Source organism: Triticum dicoccoides, chromosome 1A, assembly GCF_002162155.2.
Source record: "Triticum dicoccoides isolate Atlit2015 ecotype Zavitan chromosome 1A, WEW_v2.0, whole genome shotgun sequence".
Lineage (NCBI taxonomy): Eukaryota > Viridiplantae > Streptophyta > Magnoliopsida > Poales > Poaceae > Triticum > Triticum dicoccoides.
The window spans coordinates 47,638,977-47,660,131 of record NC_041380.1 but is presented as its reverse complement, the minus strand read 5'-3'; the positions used below and the strand labels follow the sequence as shown (position 1 = coordinate 47,660,131).

General features: G+C 41.7%; 1 non-coding gene and 1 pseudogene across 1 annotated transcript; both read right to left on the bottom strand.

Moving 5' to 3' along the window:
* Positions 1-2,890: 2,890 nt before the first annotated feature.
* LOC119296094 lies at positions 2,891-2,983 on the bottom strand (annotated as a pseudogene).
* A 270-nt stretch (positions 2,984-3,253) lies between these two features.
* LOC119296089 lies at positions 3,254-3,348 on the bottom strand. The gene has a single exon (XR_005144815.1). It is a non-coding gene; the product is annotated as a small nucleolar RNA Z103 (small nucleolar RNA).
* Positions 3,349-21,155: the final 17,807 nt, after the last annotated feature.

Here is a 21,155-nt window from a genome sequence, read left to right as displayed (position 1 = left end):
AAGGACCCCACTGCCACGGGAGGGTAGGACAAAAGATGTCATGCAAGTTCTTTTCCATAAGCACGTATGACTATATTCGGAATACATGCCTACATTACATTGATGAACTGGAGCTAGTTCTGTGTCACCCTAGGTTCTGACTGTTACATGATGAACCACATCCGGCATAATTCTCCATCACTGATCCATTGCCTACGAGCTTTCCATATATTGTTCTTTGCTTGTTTACTTTCCCGTTGCTATTACTATCATCACTACAAAATACCAAAAACATTACTTTTACTACTGTTACCTTTTGCTACCGTTACCACTACTATCATATTACTTTGCTACTAAATACTTTGCTGCAGATACTAACTTTCCAGGTGTGGTTGAATTGACAACTCAGCTGCTAATACTTGAGAATATTCTTTGGCTCCCCTTGTGTCGAATCAATAAATTTGGTTTGAATACTTTACCCTCGAAAACTGTTGCGATCCCCTATGCTTGTGGGTTATCAGGTCCCAATTGTGAGGTTTTTGACATCTTATTAATAAGCAATATATCTATCTATCTATCTATCTATCTATCTATCTATCTATATCAAACAGACAGAAGACATAAAGCATATGAAAATCTTCAAATAACAGCTAAAATAAGTTTATTACAATATGCTATACAGAACAGAACATGTGAAACTCCATACACTCATCCACATGACAACAACCAGTTTCCATACACTCATTCACATCACATCAACCAGTTTAACCATCGAATCTTGCATACCCAGGAACTTCAAACTTCACCCAGATCCACACAATTATAAATATCGGGATCTACAAATAAACCCCTCTGCCAGTATAAAAGCTAGCTACTCTTGGATACCACAGAACATGCTCTTCAACATAGGAAGAAGTCATCAACGGAGTTCTACCAACAACACAAGCTCCATTCAGCTACAAGAACAGAATGGAATATCATGTACTTGGATTGTTCAAGCAGATTACAACCAACATATATATGTAGAAGTACATCAGGAAATATGATGGAGCAAATTGGACAACAGATACACTTATACAGCCCAACAAATGGGTGATGACGACAAGCAAAAAAGGTTTGGACATAAATAGTGTCAGATCAAGCAGAAGATAATAAGGCAGTAAACATGTTGTCACATCCTCTTTGACCCTCTTCAGATCAATTAATCTACATAGCTTAAATTTTATTTGTGCTTTACAGCAAAGAGAAAAACTAAGGAGAGCAAAGCATAGTTGATGATGGATGGTGAATTACCTCGATGGCGTACTTGATGGTAATGTCGGTCCTTCTGGAGCTAGTAGTGTTCGTCCACAGACATAAGCATAGAAAAGAAAACATGATTTCAGCGAAACTAAAACTGTCAATGAAAGTTGAATAACAATGCAGCAGATTAGCTCTTAGCATGGAGGAACATCACCAAATTAAACAAGATGGTTGTTCAAGTTTCTATATGAGTATTCATGATTTCAGTTTATCATCATCGTTTAAATAGCTTGGCAAACATTGACAGCACAGAAACAAAAAATGTAAGTCAATAGCTTTGTGAGCATGTAGTAGATTGTTCACATCCTAATGAAATACATGGCAAAGAAGCTTGAACTATACTAGCAACAGAAATCAGTCAACAGTATCTGAGAGTGATCCATGGTTGTTTCAACAAACAAATAGTTTATTGACATCTTAACATGGACCAAAGAACCGTTGTTACTTCACAATGCAGATAAATAGATCAAATCTAGCAAGCAAGGACCTGACCTGTCCTCTCGGAAGAAAGGAAGAGGGTTTCAGTTTTCTTGTCACAAATTTGATGGCTAATGTGGTGGTGTAGTAAGCAAATAGGATTATACCTAGGGTAGAGCATGATGAGAGGGAGAGAGATACCTTCCATGGTGTCAGCCAGCACTTGGGTCGGAGCAGCAAGAAGTAGACGGACCGATGCTCTTCTTTGTGGTGCACTTCTGCATGACACGAATAGTATTTTCTTGTTGTTGACGTCTTGATCAATCTGCTACCAGCATGCATGGTATACAAACGACGCACATGTAGAGATCTCCATCAATTTCCATTCCTTGTTGACACCCGACCACCATCCTGCACAATTTAATTAGCATGCATGTCAATAATGACAAATAATCAAGACTATTATGCAACATGACAAAAATTAGTTAAGAAATATGCATCTTTAATAGGCAAGATCTAATATTACTAGTCAAAGCATGCATACTAACATCACAAACATGCATCATATAGTAATTCAACATTGTATCTTGCAAGTCAACAGTTATCACGGAGGATAAGATAGCATAAGATGAATGATGGCACTCAAATTCTAATCTCACATAGATAAAATTCACGCCATAGTAACAGTACATCACACTTGGATATATCTAAGAAATGCAGTTGGTTCTCATAAGCAAGTGTTCTCAGGTTTGCCTTAACATGACAGCTTAAGGTAACATAATAAAATGGATAGAACAATAATAGAAACAACTCAGATTACACACATAGCTCTATCCATAGTGCCAACTATAGATAAAATCATGCACACTCGAATATAAACTGAACAACAGCAACCAGAGCAAGACATTATCGTTGTCCTCTACAAATAGAAGTGTAACATTACTTTCCAGCATGCATTAAAGGGAAGAGCTAATACAGGGCAGGTATATGGGTATCAAAACAAACAAGAAAGGAACCACATTATTTGATATCAGATTGTCAACCATCGAATTACAAAAGAAACAACATGAAATTGCTGTTATGGCCAAGCAGAAGAAATCTCCTACTAATAAACAGTGATATATCAGGAGAATTATTAAAGCATAGAACTATCCACAATGGCAATATGAATACATGCATGTGCAATGGCTAGGAGGATCCGAATACTGGCTTGGTTTCTGTGAAGAGAAATAATAGCGCTCAGCATGTTCATTGCCAATCATCAGGAAATGATCATCATATCCTCCAAATCGAATGGCACATTGAAAACAAATAGAATGTTGGAGAATTTGAGAATGTGTAGTAAATCTAGCACAGAGAAACCTACATCTATTTGCAGAATTTGAGAATTATTATGACTCATACTCGATGGCCATATGAATAGATCCACTAGTAATCAGTTTTCACCGCATAATGGGCATATCAAAACATTAAAAAAGACATCCATGGTGCCAAAGAAAGATAACAAACTACAAAACAGTAGCAAGCAATAAAGAACAAAAATCTATGCTACTAGGCAGATCAGAGTCCTGGCTTGGTTTCTCCCAAGAGAAATTATAGCGCTCAACATGTTCATTGTTGATCATCCGGGGAAAGGATCATGATGTCCACCAAAGTAGTACGTGTCCATCAAGAAATTTGTAGATCATAGCTTAGGATGAGCTAGTTAATTGTTTATCATCTAGGTAAAGGATCATCCTTATCTAGTTCAAACCAAGATATGTACAACATATAAAATGTAAAGAAAAATAAAGATAAAATATATCAACACAATGGCACATCTTAAAAGCATGAGATATTTTTGGAGGTACTAATGAAATTTCAAGCACCTAATTGGAGTACAACACAAAATAGAACGGAATGCTAAGTACTAACACCACATGACAGAAATGGTACTAAGGCACTCCTTTCTACTTAAAACCAAATCAAGGTATAGAGCATAGCCAGGCCACCAGTTCAGCAGTAGTGCAGTACGGTCTTGCTGCAGTTGTCAAGTGCCATGGGTAAATGTCAAGAAGAATGTTATGGTAGCCATTACATCTGACAAGGGTCTCTGTGATGGTATCAATTCTACATCTGTTAAAGTCAGGAAAGCACTCCGGCAGATGACTTCTGGTAATTTGGTTCATGGTTTTCTTCTGTTATTTATATGGCTTGTACTCAGAACTATGGCTTATAACTGTAGTAATCAGGCCAGAGAAAGAAAGCAAGTATGTCATCTTAGGATAAAAGGGGAGAGTTCAACTCATCCGTGACTCCAACCTTTCGATCAAAGAAAAGGCAACCGACCTAATATATCTCGAGATACAAATGGAGGCGCAGCAAACAGATCTCGCGATGCAGCAAGGGGAAGGGAGAGGTGGGACGGAGGGGATCTTATAGAAGAGGATGAGGCCCCCGAAGCCGGCGAGGGGCGTAGGCGATGTGACGGATGGAGAGGTCGAGGCAGGCGTCACACTTGGCATCCAAGTCATGGTGGACGGGTACGGCCTCGGCGCCGGCGCCGGGGCGGGAGCAGTGGGTGGCACGGGCGCGGGTGGAGCAGCGCCGGAGTTGGCGCGGGCGCGGGGTAGCAGGTCGTGGGTGCGGCCCCATAGAGCTATACTCTCCTGGCCGCGGCGGTGCGGCCCCTCGGCGCCACGGAGGCGGCTAAGAAGGAGGGGAACGCCACCGAGGAGGCAGTGGTGAGGGCAGGGGAGGCGGAGGCCTTGAGCGCGAACGCCATGGGTGCGAGGGAGGGGAGGGAGGAAGGGGCCGACGGTGGTGGCAGCGGTGTGCGCGCGGGATTGGATTGAATTGGGCCAGGGTGAGGGGAGGGCGCGGTGGTGTGCGGCGGTGGCGTGGGTCGTCGATGGTGAGGGTGGGGCGTCGGCTGCGGGAGTGGACAAGAGGTGTGGGGGAGGGATCTGGATCTGGATCTGGATGGGGGAGGAGGGGCGGCGGAGGAGGGATTTGTATCGGGGAGAGGGAGACAATAGCGCCCTAGGGTTTCTCCGGAAGGAGGGGATGGAGAGACACTGGATCAACAGGAGGACGGGTCAGATCGAATAAAGGGGTGATCCGTGCGCTGTGTCCTCATTTGTTCAAAAAATGAGCTATTAAAGATTACTCTTCTTAGTGCTAAAAACAGGGGGGTTGAAGCAGCTACCCAAAATATTTCACAAAATGGCATCACTAAGATTTTCACTTAAGTTAGACCACCTTTCATGGATGATTACCAATTTGATTGCATTTCCGATCTTTCTAGCTATTTTGTGAAACAGCCAATTTGGCAAGAAGTGGGTCAAATTTGAACTACACTAGATGATAGCCCGCACATTATTGCGGGAATGTTTTGCAATATATTCAGCTAGAATTGGTTGTATGGAACATGAATATTTGAAGAATATATAATATGAGAAGCTAAAAATAAATATGATTTATGGTGTTTGATTATTGTATAATGTAAATATCATAATAGAATGTAAATTCTCATGCACGTTTGCATGTTGAGGTGGTTTTTTATTATGCATGATTGCATGTTGTGGTGGACCTTCCTCCATGCATATTGAATGATAAGGTGGCATACTTGCATGTTGAGAGAAATAGGCTAGTGGGGGCTAGCTATTTAGATATAGAATATGTGTTTTATAGTTTTCTATTTATTTTTTCAAAAAACATTTTTAGTTACAAAAGTAGCTATTTCATCATGGACAAACCAAGAGTTTTGCATTATTAAGCACCTAACTAAGAACGGTCGCGCGATCAAATTTGATCACATTTTGAAATCGGCATAGGAAATTCATTAAAAAAATGAAAAACATTCGCATTGTGTCATTATATGTGACCTAGTTTCTAGAAAAAAACACCAAACTTAGGCTACAACAATTGTCTTTAAAAAGTGTTCTCAAAAAACGAGCTATCATGCGTGAAGTTTCATGGCTTTCAAGGCAAATGCCAATGATATGGCGGCATACATGGCATAGTTTGTTCAAACGATCTCATATTGTGTACGAGGATGCATCTTGGAATGGCAAACAATGTTGCCTAAGGAAGTTTTCATTTTCTTTGGATGAAAAATACATTTTCCATTTTTTGAGTGCCCAAAATGAGTTTTTTGTGAAGGACCTACCATATATTTGTTGCAAAATTGTACCAAATCAATTTTTTAAAATACTAGGCCATATTTAATACACAATTGACCAAATGGTTGGGTGTCAAAAGCTTTGATCCACCTCTACTGAAAAAGACAAATTTCCGCCGATTCTGTAGGAAACGGGTCAAAATTGAACTACAGCTGCGTCATAATTTGCTCTTTATTTTTTCCAAAAATCATTTATAGGTACATAAGTATCTATTTACTCAGAGAAACACCAAAAAATTCCAATATTCAACCACTAGCTAGGAATGGCCATGCCTGCCATTTTGACCGCATTTTGAAACGGGCATAAAGAATTAAAAAAAATCAAAAAATTTGGAAAAACTTCGCATTGTGTCATTATATGTGACCAAGTTACCAAGAAAAATAATAAACTTGTAATACGGTAACTATTTTTAAAAAGTGTTCTCAGAAATGAGCTATCATGTGTGAAGATTCAGGGTTTTCAAGGCAAATGATCAATGTTATGGCCACATTCATGGCATAGTTTCTTCAAATGATCTCATATTGTGCACAAGGGTGCATGTTGGAATTCCGAATAATGTTGGATAAGGAAGTTCTCATTTTCTTTGCACGGAAAATTCATTTTCCATTTTTCGAGTGCCCGAATTGAGTTTTTTGTGAAGGACCTACCATATATTTGTTGCGAAATTGGACCAAATCAATTTTCTAAAGTACTAGGCCATATTTAATTCACAATTGACCAAATGGTTGGGCGTCAAAAGCCTTGATCCACCTCTGGTGAAAAAGACAAATTCCTGCCGATTCTGTAGGAAGCGGGTCAAATTTGAACTGTAGCTGCCTCATAGTTTCCTCCTTATTTTTTCCAAAAATCATTTGTAGGTACATAAGTATCTATTTAATCAGAGAAACATCAAAAGTTTTCCAAGATTCAACCACTAGCTAGGAAAAGTCAAACTGTTGGGGAACGTAGTAATTTCAAAAAAATTCCTACGCGCATGCAAGATCATGGTGATGAATAGCAACGAGAGGGGAGAGTGTGTCCAGGTACCCTCGTAGACCGAATGCGGAAGCGTTAGCACAACACGGTTGATGTAGTCATACGTCTTCACGATCCGACCGATCCAAGTACCGAATGCACGACACCTCCGAGTTCTGCACACGTTCAACTCGATGACGTCCCGCGAGCTCCGATCCAGAAAACCTTCACATGAGAGTTTCAATCAGCACGACGGCATGGTGATGGTGATGATGATGCTACCGACGCAGGGCTTCGCCTAAGCACCGCTACGATATGATCGAGGTGGATTATGGTGGAGGGGGGCACCGCACACGGCTAAGAGATCAATGATCAATTGTTGTGTCTCCAAGGGGTGCCCCCTTCCCGTATATAAAGGAGTGGAGGAGGGGGAGGGCCGGCCCTCTTTATGGCACGCCCTAGGGGAGTCCTACTCCCACCAGGAGTAGGATTCCCCCTTTCCTAGTAGAACTAGGAGCCCTTCCAAGTAGTAGGAGTAGGAGAGAAGGAAAGGGAAAAGAGAAGAGAAGGAAGGAGGGGTGCCGCCCCTCCTCCTAGTCCAATTCAGACTAAGCATTGGGGGGGGGGGGCGCAGCCTCTCCTCTCTCTTTCCCCTAAAGCCCAATAAGGCCCATATACTCCCCAGCGAATTCCCGTAACTCTCCTGTACTCCGAAAAATACCCGAATCACTCGGAACCTTTCCGATGTCCGAATATAGTCGTACATTATATTGATCTTTACTTCTCGACCATTTCGAGACTCCTCGTCATGTCCCCGATCTCATCCGGGACTCCAAACTACCTTTAGTACATCAAAACACATAAACTCATAATACAAATCGTCACCGAACGTTAAGCGCGCGGACCCTACAGGTTCGAGAACTATGTAGACATGACCGAGAAACGTCTCCGGTCAATAACCAATAGTGGAACCTGGATGCTCATATTGGCTCCTACATATTCTACGAAGATCTTTATCGGTCAAACCGCATAACAACATACATTGTTCCCTTTGTCACCGGTATGTTACTTGCCCGAGATTCGATCGTCGGTATCTCAATACCTAGTTCAATATCGTTACCGGCAAGTCTTTTTACTCGTTCCGTAATACATCATCCCGCAACTAACTAATTAGTTACAATGCTTGTAAGGCTTATAGTGATGTGTATTATCGAGTGGGCCCAGAGATACCTCTCTGACGATCGGAGTGACAAATCCTAATCTCGAAATACGCCAACTCAAGAAGTACCTTTGGAGACACCTGTAGAGCACCTTTATAATCACCCAGTTACATTGTGACATTTGGTAGCACAGAAAGTGTTCCTCCGGTAAACGGGAGTTGCATAATCTCATAGTCATAGGAACATGTATAAGTCATGAAGAAAGCAATATCAACATACTAAACGATCAAGTGCTAAGCTAATGGAATGGGTTAAGTCAATCACATCATTCTCCTAATGATGTGATCCCGTTAATCAAGTGACAACTCATGTCTATGCCTTGGAAACATAACCATCTTTGATCAACGAGCTAGTCAATTAGAGGCATACTAGTGACACTTTGTTTGTCTATGTCTTCACACATGTACTAAGTTTCCGGTTAATACAATTCTAGCATGAATAATAAACATTTATCATGATATAAGGAATAAATAATAACTTTATTATTGCCTCTAGGGCATATTCCCTTCAGTCTCCCACTTGCACTAGAGTCAATAATCTAGTTCACATCGCCATGTGATTTAACACCAATAGTTCACATCTCGATGTGATTAACACCCATAGTTCATATCGTCATGTGACCAACACCCAAAGGGTTTACTAGAGTCAATAATCTAGGTCACATCTCTATGTGATTAACACCCAAAGAGTACTAAGGTGTGATCATGTTTTGCTTGTGAGATAAGTTTAGTCTATGGGTCTGCCACATTCAGATCCGTATGTATTTTGCAAATTTCTATGCCAACAATGCTCTGCATGGAGCTACTCTAGCTAATTGCTCCCACTTTCAAAATGTATCCAGATTGAGACTTAGAGTCATCTGGGTGTCAAAATTTGCATCGACGTAACCCTTTACGACGAACCTTTTGTCACCTCCATAATCGAGAAACATATCCTTATTCCACTAAGGATAACTTTGACCGTTGTCTAGTGATCTACTCCTAGATCACTATTGTACTCCCTTTCTAAACTCAGTGTAGGGTATACAATATATCTGGTACACAGCATGTCATACTTTATAGAAACTATGGCCGAGGCATAGGGAATGACTTTCATTCTCTTTCTATCTTCTGCCATGGTCAGGCTTTGACGCTTACTCAATTTCACACCTTGTAACACAGGTAAGAACTCTTTCTTTGACTATTCTATTTTGAACTACTTCAAAATCTTGTCAAGGTATGTACTCATTGAAAAAACATATCAAGCGTCTTGATCTATCTCTATAGATCTTGATGCTCAATATGTAAGTAGCTTCACCGAGGTCTTTATTTGAAAAACTCCTTTCAAATACTCCTTTATGCTTTCCAGAAAATTCAACATTATTTCCAATGAACAATATGTCATTCACATATATTTATCAGAAATGTTGTAGTGCTCCCACTCACTTTCTTGTAAATACATGCTTCACCACAAGTCTGTATAAAACTATATGCTTTGATCAACTCATCAAAGTGTATATTCCAACTCTGAGATGCTTGCACCAGTCCATAGATGGATCGCTGGAGCTTGCACATTTTGTTAGCACCTTTAGGATCGACAAAACCTTCTGGTTGCATCATATACAACTCTTCTTTAGGAAATCCATTAAGGAATGTAGTTTTGACATCCATTTGCCAGATTTCATAAAATGTGGCAATTTGCTAACATGACATCGCTACGAGTGAGAAAATCTCATCGTAGTCAACACCTTGAACTTTGTCAAAACCTTTTTGACAAGTCTAGCTTTGTAGATAGTAACACTACTATCAGCATCCGTCTTCCTCTTGAAGATCCATTTATTTTCTATGGCTTGCCGATCATCGGGCAAGTCAACCAAAGTCCACACTTTGTTCTCATACATGGATCCCATCTCAGATTTCATGGCCTCAAGCCATTTCGCGGAATCTGGGCTCATCATCGCTTCCTCATAGTTCGTAGGTTCGTCATGGTCTAGTAGCATGACTTCCAAAAAGGATTTCCGTACCACTCTGGTGGGGACCATACTCTGGTTCTCCTACGAGGTTTGGTAGTAACTTGATATGAAGTTTCATGATCATCATCATTAGCTTCCTCACTAATTGGTGTAGAGATCACTAGAACTGATTTATGTGATGAACTACTTTCCAATTCTGGAGAAGGTACAATTACTTTATCAAGTTCTACATTCCTCCGACTCACTTCTTTCGAGAGAAACTTCTTCTCAAGAAAGGATCCACTCTTTAGCAACAAAGATATTGCCTTTCAGATCTGTGATAGAAGGTGTACCCAACAATTTCTTTTGGGTATCCTATGAAGACACACTTTTCTGATTTAGGTTTGTGCTTATCAGGCTGAAACTTTTTCTGATAAGCATCACAACCCCAAACTTTAAGAAATGACAACTTAGGTTTCTAGCCAAACCATAGTTCATACGGTGTCGTCTCAATGGATTAGACGGTGCCCTATATAACTGATGTCTACTACACAACCTTCTTCTTGTAGACGTTGTTGGGCCTCCAAGTGCAGAGGTTTGTAGGACAGTAGCAAATTTCCCTCAAGTGGATGACCTAAGGTTTATCAATCCGTAGGAGGCGTAGGATGAAGATGGTCTCTCTCAAGCAACCCTGCAACCAAATAACAAAGAATCTCTTGTGTCCCCAACACACCCAATACAATGGTAAATTGTATAGATGCACTAGTTCGGCGAAGAGATGGTGATACAAGTGGTATATGGATAGTAGGTAATAGTTTTTGTAATCTAAAAATATAAAAACAGCAAGGTAACTAATGATAAAAGTGAGCGTAAATGGTATTGCAATGTGTTGAAACAAGGCCTAAGGTTCATACTTTCACTAGTGCAAGTTCCCTCAACAATAATAACATAATTGGATCAACATAATTGGATCACATAACTATCCCTCAACATGCAACAAAGAGTCACTCCAAAGTCACCAATAGCGGAGAATGAACGAAGAGATTATGGTAGGGTACGAAACCACCTGAAAGTTATTCTTTCCAATCAACCCGGTGGGCTATTCCTATAAGTGTCACAAACAACCCTAGAGTTCATACTAGAATAAAACCTTAAGACACAAATCAACCAAAACCCTAATGTCACCTAGATACTCCAATGTCACCTCAAGTATCCGTGGGTATGATTATACGATATGCATCACACAATCTCAGATTCATCTATTCAACCAACACATAGAACCTCAAAGAGTGCCCCAAAGTTCCTACCGGAGAATCACGACGAAAACGTGTGCCAACCCCTATGCATAGGTTCATGGGTGGAACCCGCAAGTTGATCACCAAAACATACATCAAGTGAATCACGTGGTACCCCATTGTCACCACAGATACGCACGACAAGACATACATCAAGTGTTCTCAAATCTATAAAGACTCAATCCGATAAGATAACTTCAAAGGGGAAACTCAATCCATTACAAGAGAGTAGAGGGGGGAGAAAACATCATAGGATCCAACTATAATAGCAAAGCTCGCGATACATCAAGATCATATCACCTCAAGAACATGAGAGAGAGAGAGAGATCAAACACATAGCTACTGGTACATACCCTCAGCCCCGAGGGAGAACTACTCCCTCCTCATCATGGAGAGCATCGGGATGATGAAGATGGCCACTAGAGAGGGTTCCCCCCTCCAGCAGGGTGCTGGAACGGGCCTAGATTGGTTTTCGGTGGCTACGGAGGCTTCTGGCAGCAGAACTCCCGATCTATTGTGCGTTTTGGGAGTTTTAGGGTACGTGAGTATATATGGGTGCAGGAAGTACGTCCGTGGAGCTTCGGGGGCCCCACGAGGCAGGGGGCGTGCCCTAGGGGGGGGGGCGCCCCCACCCTCGTGAGCACCTCCCTTGGCTCCTGACGTGGGGTCCAAGTCCATCCGGTAGCTTTCCTTCCAAAAATAACTTCTCCAGTTGATTTCGTTCCGTTTCGACTCCGTTTGATATTCCTTTTCTTCGAAACACTGAAATAGGCAAAAAAACAGCAATTCTGGGCTGGGCCTTTGGTTAATAGGTTAGTCCCAAAAATAATATAAAAGTGGATAATAAAGCCCAATATTGCCCAAAACAGTAGATAACATAGCATGGAGCCATCAAAAATTATAGATACGTTGGAGACGTATCAATAACGTGAATGTAGCTGTCTCTAATGCATAACCCCAAAACGATAGTGGCAAATCGGTAAGAGACATCATAGATTGCACTATATCCAATGAAGTACGGTTATGATGTTCGGACACACCATTATATTGTGGTGTTCTAGGTGACATGAATTTGTGAAACAATTCCACATTGTTTTCGTTGAAGACCAAACTCGTAACTCAAATATTCGTCTCCGCGATCAGATTGTAGAAACTTTATTTTCTTGTTATGATGTTTTTCCACTTCACTCTGAAATTCTTTGAACTTTTCAAATGTTTCAGACTTATGTTTCATCAAGTAGATATACCCATATCTGCTCAAATCATATGTGAAGGTCAGAAAATAATGATACCCACCGCGAGTCTCAACACTCATCGGACTGCATACATTAGTACGTATTATTTCCATCAAGTTTGTTGCTCGCTCCATTTTTCCGGAGAACGGAGTCTTATTCATCTTGCCCATGAGGCATGGTTCGCAAGCATCAACTGATTCATAATCAAGTGATTCCGAAAGCCCATCATCATGGAGTTTCTTCATGCGCTTTACACCAATATGACCCAAACGGCAGTGCCACAAATAAGTTGCACTATCATTATTAACTTTGCATCTTTTGGGTTCAATATTATGAATATGTGTATCACTATGATCGAGATCCAACAAACCAATTTCATTGGGTGTATAACCATAGAAGGTTTTATTCATGTAAACAGAACAACAATTATTCTCTAACTTAAATGAATAATAGTATTGCAATAAACATGATCAAATCATATTCATGCTCAACACAAACACCAAATAACATTTATTTAGGTTCAACACTAATCCCGAAAGTATAGGGAGTGTGCGATGATGATCATATCATTCTTGGAACTACTTCCAACACACACCGTCAGTTCACCCTTAACTAGTTTCTGTTCATTCTGCAACTCCCGTTTCGAGTTACTACTCTTAGCAACTGAACTAGTATCAAATACCGAGGGGTTGCTATAAACACTAGTAAAGTACACATCAATAACATGTATATCCAATATATCTTTGTTCACTTTGTCATCCTTCTTATCCGACAAATAATTGGGGCAGTTCCACTTCCAGTGACTGATGTCTACTACACAACCTTCTTCTTGTAGACGTTGTTGGGCCTCCAAGTGCAGAGGTTTGTAGGACAGTAGCAAATTTCCCTCAAGTGGATGACCTAAGGTTTATCAATCTATAGGAGGCGTAGGATGAAGATGGTCTCTCTCAAGCAACCCTGCAACCAAATAACAAAGAGTCTCTTGTGTCCCCAACACACCCAATACAATGGTAAATTGTGTAGGTGCACTAGTTCGGCGAAGAGATGGTGATACAAGTGGTATATGTATGGTAGATAAAGGTATTTGTAATCTGAAATAATAAAAACAGCAAGGTAGCAAGTGATAAAAGTGAGCGTAAACAGTATTGCAATGCTAGGAAGTAAGGCCTAGGGTTCATACTTTCACTAGTGCAAGTCCTCTCAGCAATACTAACATAATTGGATCACATAACTATCCCTCAACATGCAACAAAGAGTCACTCCAAAGTCACTAATAGCGGAGAATGAACGAAGATATTATGGTAGGGTGCGAAACCACCTCAAAGTTATTCTTTCCAATCAATCTGTTGGGCTATTCCTATAAGTGTCACAAACAGCCCTAGAGTTCCTACTAGAATAACACCTTAAGACACAAATCAACCAAAACCCTAATGTCACCTAGATACTCCAATGTCACCTCAAGTATCCGTGGGTATGAATATACGATATGCATCACACAATCTCAGATTCATCTATTCAACCAACACAAAGGACCTCAAAGAGTGCCCCAACGTTCCTACCGGAGAATCACGACGAAAACATGTGCCAACCCCTATGCATAGGTTCATGGGCGGAACCCGCAAGTTGATCACCAAAACGTACATCAAGTGAATCACGTGATATCCCATTGTCACCACTGATATCCACGGCAAGACATACATCAAGTGTTCTCAAATCTTTAAAGACTCAATCCGATAAGATTACTTCAAAGGGGAAACTCAATTCATTACAAGAGAGAAGAGGGGGAGGAGAAACATAAGATCCAACTATAGTAGCAAAGCTCACGATACATCAAGACCGTGCCAAATCAAGAACACGAGAGAGAGAGATCAAACACATAGCTACTGGTACATACCCTCAGCCCCGAGGGAGAACTACTCCCTCCTCGTCATGGAGAGCACCGGGATGATGAAGATGGCCATCGGAGAAGGATTGCCCCCTCCGGCAGGGTGCCGGAATGGGTCTAGATTGGCTTTCGGTGGCTACGGAGGCTTCTGGCGACGTAACTCCTGATCTATTGTGCATTCTGGAAGTTTTACGATACGTAGGTATATATGTGTGAAAGGAGTACGTCGGTGGACCGAAGGGGGGTCACGAGGCAGGGGGGCACGCCGCAGGGGGGTGGGCGCGCCCCCTACCCTCGTGAGCTACTCCTTCATCTTCTGACGTAGGGTCCAAGTCTATCCGGTAGGTTTCCTTCCAAAAATAACTTCTCCAGTTGATTTCGTTTCGTTTCGACTCCGTTTGATATTCCTTTTCTTCGAAACACTGAAATAGGCATAAAACAGCAAATCTGGGCTGGGCCTCCGGTTAATAGGTTAGTCCCAAAAATAATATAAAAGTGGAAAATAAAGCCCAATATTGCCCAAAATAGTAGATAATATAGCATGGAGCAATCAAAAATTATAGATACGTTGGAGACGTATCAGTGACTAGTCCCTTTGCAGTAAAAGCACTTAGTCTCAGGCTTAGGTCCAGACTCGGGCTTCTTCACTTGAGCAGAAACTTGCTTTCCGTTCTTCTTGAAGTTCCCCTTCTTCCCTTTTCCCTTTTCTTGAAACTAGTGGTCTTGTTAACCATCAATACTTGATGCTTTTCTTGATTTCTACCTTCGTCGATTTCAGCATCGCGAAGAGCTTGGGAATCATTTCTGTTATCCCTTGCATAATATAGTTCATCACGAAGTTCTAGCAACCTGGTGATAGTGACTAGAGAACTCTGTCAATCACTATCTTATCTGGAAGATTAACTCCCACTTGATTCAAGTGATTGTAGTACTCAGACAATCTAAGCACATGCTTACTGGTTGAGCTATTCTTCTCCATCTTGTAGCCAAAGTAATGTCAGAGGTCTCATACCTCTCGACACGGGAATGAGTATGAAATACCAATTTCAACTCTTGGAACATTTTATATGCTCTGTGGCGTTCAAAACATTTTTGAATTCCCGGTTCTAAGCCGTAAAGCATGGTGCACTAAACTATCAAGTAGTTATCATTCCGAGCTTTTGTCAAAACGTTCAAAATGTCTGCATCTGCTCCTGCGATAGTTCTGTCGCCTAGCGGTGCATCAAGGACATAATACTTTTGTGCAGCAATGAGGATAATCCTCAGATCACGGAGCTAGTCCGGATCTTTGCTACTAACATCTTTCAACTTATTTTTCACTAAAATAAAACAGGGAGCTAAACGCGAGCTATTGATCTACAACATAGATACGCTAATACTACCAGGACCAATTTCATGATAAATTAAAGTTCAACTAATCATATTACTTAAGAACTCCCACTTAGATAGACATCCCTCTAATCATCTAAGTGATCACATGATCCAAATCAACTAAACCATGTCCGATCATCACGTGAGATGGAGTAGTTTTCAATGGTGAACATCACTATGTTCATCATATCTACTATATGATTCACGCTCGACCTTTCGGTCTCAGTGTTCCGAGGCCATATCTGCATATGCTAGGCTCGTCAAGTTTAACCCGAGTATTCTGCGTGTGCAAAATTGGCTTGCACCCATTGTAGATGAACGTAGAGCTTATCACACCCGATCATCACGTGGTGTCTCGGCACGACAAACTTTGGCAATGGTGCATACTCAGGGAGAACACTTTATCTTGAAATTTAGTGAGAGATCATATTATAAAGCTACCGCCGAACTAAGCAAAATAAGATGTATAAAAGATAAACATCACACGCAATCAAAAATATGTGACATGATATGGCCATCATCATCTTGTGCCTTTGATCTCTCCAAAGTACTGTCATGATCTCCATTGTTACCGACATGACACCATGATCTCCATCATCTTGATCTTTTATCAACGTGTCGTAACATGGTCATCTCACCAGCTATTGCTTTTGCAACTATTGCTATCGCATAGCGATAAAGTAAAGCAATTACATGGCACTTGCCTCTTATGCAATAAAGAGACAACCATAAGGCTTGTGCTAGTTGCCGATAACTTCAACAAAATGATGTCTACTACACAACCTTCTTCTTGTAGATGTTGTTGGGCCTCCAAGTGCAGAGGTTTGTAGGACAGTAGCAAATTTCCCTGAAGTGGATGACCTAAGGTTTATCAATCCGTAGGAGGCGTAGGATGAAGCAGTACAAAAAAATACACTTCCGTGATGATACGTGTTTGTCACAGTAGGTCGCATTTTTTGTCATGCATGCACATCGATGACAAATTTATGATAGAATCAAGATAGTCATACCTGTGCTGTGGTAGAAGTGTTCCATGACATTACCAAAATTATCATCACGGAAGTGCCCACTTCCATGACGATAAATCATGCGTCATAGAAGTGCTTTCTTCAAGGGTGACCGACACGTGGCATCCACCGTAACGGAATGCTGTTAAGTTATCGGGTCGGGTTTTGGATCCGATAACCCGTTAACAGTCCCGACCAATGGGGATTTCCACGTGCAAAATCATCATTGGCTTGAGGAAACACATGTCGGCTCATCGTTGGGACAGATGTCATCCACTCACTGGTAGAAGGCGCCTATGATACATCGACAGGTGGCACGGCCCAACAGTGGCCCATTCCTGTGAAAAGGCCGGCCTGTTTGACTTGGTAAAAGCTGGCGGGCCGGCCCATGGAAAGCCTGTTAACGACCTGTTCGCATATAGCCCATTTACAGCCTGCTAACCCAAGGCCCGTTACGCCCTATCCGAATTAGGCCCAGTAGCATCATCTGGGCCATCCAATATGATTCCATCCCATTTTCACTTCTGGCCCATGTATAGCCCATGACGTATTTCGGCCCATATGAGGCCCTTTGTAACTCTTGGCCCATTAGCGGCCCGTGCTGAAACTGGCCCGTAATGAACAGTGTATTACTTTACACCCATTAATGGCTCGTGGTGAAACTGGCCCGTAATGAACAGTGTATCACTTTATACCCATTAACGACCCCTTATTCTGTTGGGCCGTTTCCATCCCAAGTTAACTTTCGGTCTTCTGAGGGCCCATTTATTCTTGGGCTCATTTGCAGCATTCGGTTACTTACGGCCCGTTACTGTCATTTTCTGCTTGTGGGCCAAATTCAGCCCGTCGTTACAGTTGGCCCGTTTGTGGACCGTTAGTCTGTTGGGCCATTTTCATAGCATCACCAAATACGGCCTATTAACGGCCCATTATGGTCAGCCCATAAAACGTATGATTTCCATTAAAGGCCTGTCTACGGCCCATTAAAGGCCCGTACAAGACCCATAAATGAGTCGGCGGCCGATGGATCCTACGAGACGTAGAAGGCCCATGGATCCTACGAGACGTACAAGGCCCATGGATCCTACGAGACGTATAAGGCCCATGGATCCTATGAGACGTAGAAGGCCCATGGATCCTACAAGACGTAGAAGGCCCATGGATCCTACGAGACGTAGAAGGCCCATGGATCCTACAAGACGTAGAAGGCCCATGGATCCTACGAGACGTAGAAGGCCCATGGATCCTACGAGACGTAGAAGGCCCATGGATCCTACGAGACATAGAAGGCCCATGGACCCGACGGCCCGTGAAGGGCCATGGTCGGGCGAGTTGGCCCCCGTTTGAACGATATAGCATATTCAAAGAATTATCCTACTCAATACTATCACCTCTAAAAAGCATACACTATACAACAAAGAGATCAAGGCATAGAAAGGTAGAATAATCCTACACTATACGATAAAGAAATTACAGCCGATTATACCCACTGGACATTATGGTTCGGCACAGGTGATAAAAAAGCATACACAAACAGCAAATTACATACACTGGGCAAATACAGCTCATACATCATGGACATGCATCAACTTAACTCCATTTGAACTATAATCTCTTTAGAAAATAGGATTGGTTGGATTCAGATAGCACAAATTTCAGTCTGCAAAATCTCCAATTCCTTCATGGTTACCTCAGTGTCTTGTTTCATTTTTTGACTCCTGCATCTAATACCTGCATGTCTAGTCTCAACTTGTTGATTATACGTTGACAATCATGTACATGTTGTCTTGCCACCTCTAGTTGATGCTCGAGAACATCAGCACATTCCAATTCCAATCCATAATCATTCGGTAACGGCCATGCCGCACTACTCGCAGATCTTTGTGTTGATGTCACTTCATCCTGAAATGTTTCTGTAAGTACACATGCCTAGGGCAAAAATATAGTTACAACAGTGAAGCGAACAAGACACTATTTTATACTGCATGGCAAAACAGGACTAACAATAATGTTACCGGTCACTTTAAAAAAATGTTACACGTCATGAAGCATAAGAAGGTGATATTTTAAAAATTATAAAAAAGATAGTCTATGCAGCCTGCATACAAAAATCCCTCTTAGCTCACCAGAGGAGCATGCTGTTGGGGCCCAATCAAAAACACAGACAAGTTACAAATTTAGACAACATGTTGCGTATAAGTAAGCAAGCAGTTGGCCATTCTATGCCTCAATTAAAGTCTTAGGGAGCATAATGAACATCAGAGGGTTTCATACAAACATACTACAGCAGGCAAAATTATGCAATCATTAGCGTAGTATAAACTAGATTGTGAGCCTCATGCAATAATAGTTGGTTAATAGACTTCAAAGTTTCAGGAACACTTCGGCAGAGTAATTAAATGGTAAGGCCTTTAATTATGTCAACTAATAGTGATACAAGTACCGAACATCAGGCATGATTATTTGGGCATCTCATTAATTGAGGACAAATAAAGCAATTGAAAAGAGAAAATTAACTATGCCTGAAACAAACAAGGAATTGAACTGTTGAGTTGCATACAGTGACTTACCTTAGAAGGTTGAAGAGGCTCAGGGCAGCTCCTACTTCTCTTGCAAGGCTCCTTCCTAACATATTGTACTTGGAAATCCTCAATCTTATCTTCATTGCACCCCCTCTGCAAGGTGACACAAACTAGTTACTCATCTCCTTGGAAGATAAATATGCATACTTTCCAGTCTGTGAACACAAAAGGATGAGATTATAACAAAACAACACCACATAATGAAACATGCCGCATCTCTTGCACTTTCACACAATGTAATGAGCATTTACTATGTCTGCACTATGTAAAAACTAGGCATACCTTCGAATTGGATCTCCAGGTACTCTTGGAGAGCCTACTGTAGTGTACAGCCAAACCTTTATGTCACCTATGAGTTAGATAAGGCCCCACTACAGCAGCCCTTAGTGTTTAAATCATTGACAAGCTCTGTTAGAGTGTTAGGTCAAGAACAGCAAGTAATCAAAGCAAACAGTCCTAGTATGGCTGGCTGATGCAAACAAGCTATTGAACAGATGTGTGAGCAAATCTTACATATCAAGAAAAGAAGCAAAGAAGGGGGATTAAAGACCATCACTTGACTGACCAGATTTAAGGGGCATTTAAACATCACGTGCAACGTATGAACTAACATAAACATTGCATATTCTAGACTCTACAATGGAATGCACATGTATTACGTTATGCCATGTATGATGATGCCTAAATGTACAGATAGCAGGCAGCAGTGATTCATCATTGCACACACAATTGAATTATAGGTTAAGGGCCAGTTCGATTCCGCCTTTTTAGGGCATATTGTCAAAATAAGCCATAAATGATGTAAATAAGTCATTTTTTGAGTTATGGGCTTGAGCTTAACTAATTTCGCTTTGGAGGGGGGTGTTTCAGGTAGAACCTCACTAAAAATTGAAGGGAAGGGGAATAGTGAAATGAATCTGTTGTCTGCCTATATTACACTCAAAATGCAACTGCTGACGCCCGTGTCACACCTAACCCTCAAGTAAAAACAAACACGCAAGCATTCATTGCCCTGCCCGCTTGCATCTCCTCTCCCCTTCCCCTCTACCTTGATCCCCTGCCTGCAGCACTAGGGTTCCTCCAGCGAGTCGTCGCCACTGGTCCCATCTAGACTGGTCCTCGACGATGCTATGTCCAGCTAGGCTACATGGCTGGCGGGTAGGGGCAAATCTCCCTGGCTGCTCCTCCCTCTGGCGCCGCCCCTCATTCTCATGGTCTCCAGCAGCTGCTCCACTGTGGTTCGTCTAACGCACTACTCCGGCGGGTGCTGCACAACTATTGCTGATGCCACACTGTGGAAGAAGGCACCTTATTCCCCCTCCCCTCCTCCCAGGTCATGCATGGCCTTGAGGTGCTGTTGAAGGATGAGCTCATCCAACAAGGTGAGGATCTCCTCTGATTTTTTGCCAAATTTTCATTCTGATCCACTATACGATGAATTGCTATGAGCTGCTTCTGCTGCTGCTATATGATGCATTGCTATGAGCTGCTCCTGCTGCTGCCATATGATGAATTGCTATGAGCTGCTGCTGCTCTATGATGAGTTGCTATGAGCTACTGCTGCTGCTATATGATGAATTGCTATGAGCTGCTGCTGCTATATGATGAGTTGCTACAAGCTGCTCCTACTGCTGCTATATGATGAATTGCTATGAGCTGCTCCTATTGCTGCTATATGATGAATTGCTATGAGATGCTCCTGCTGCTGCTATATGATGAATTGCTATGAGCTACTGCTGGTATATGATGAATTGCAGACTGCTGCTGCTGTATGATGAGCTGCAGCTGCTGCTATATGATGCTTTCAGGTGGTGC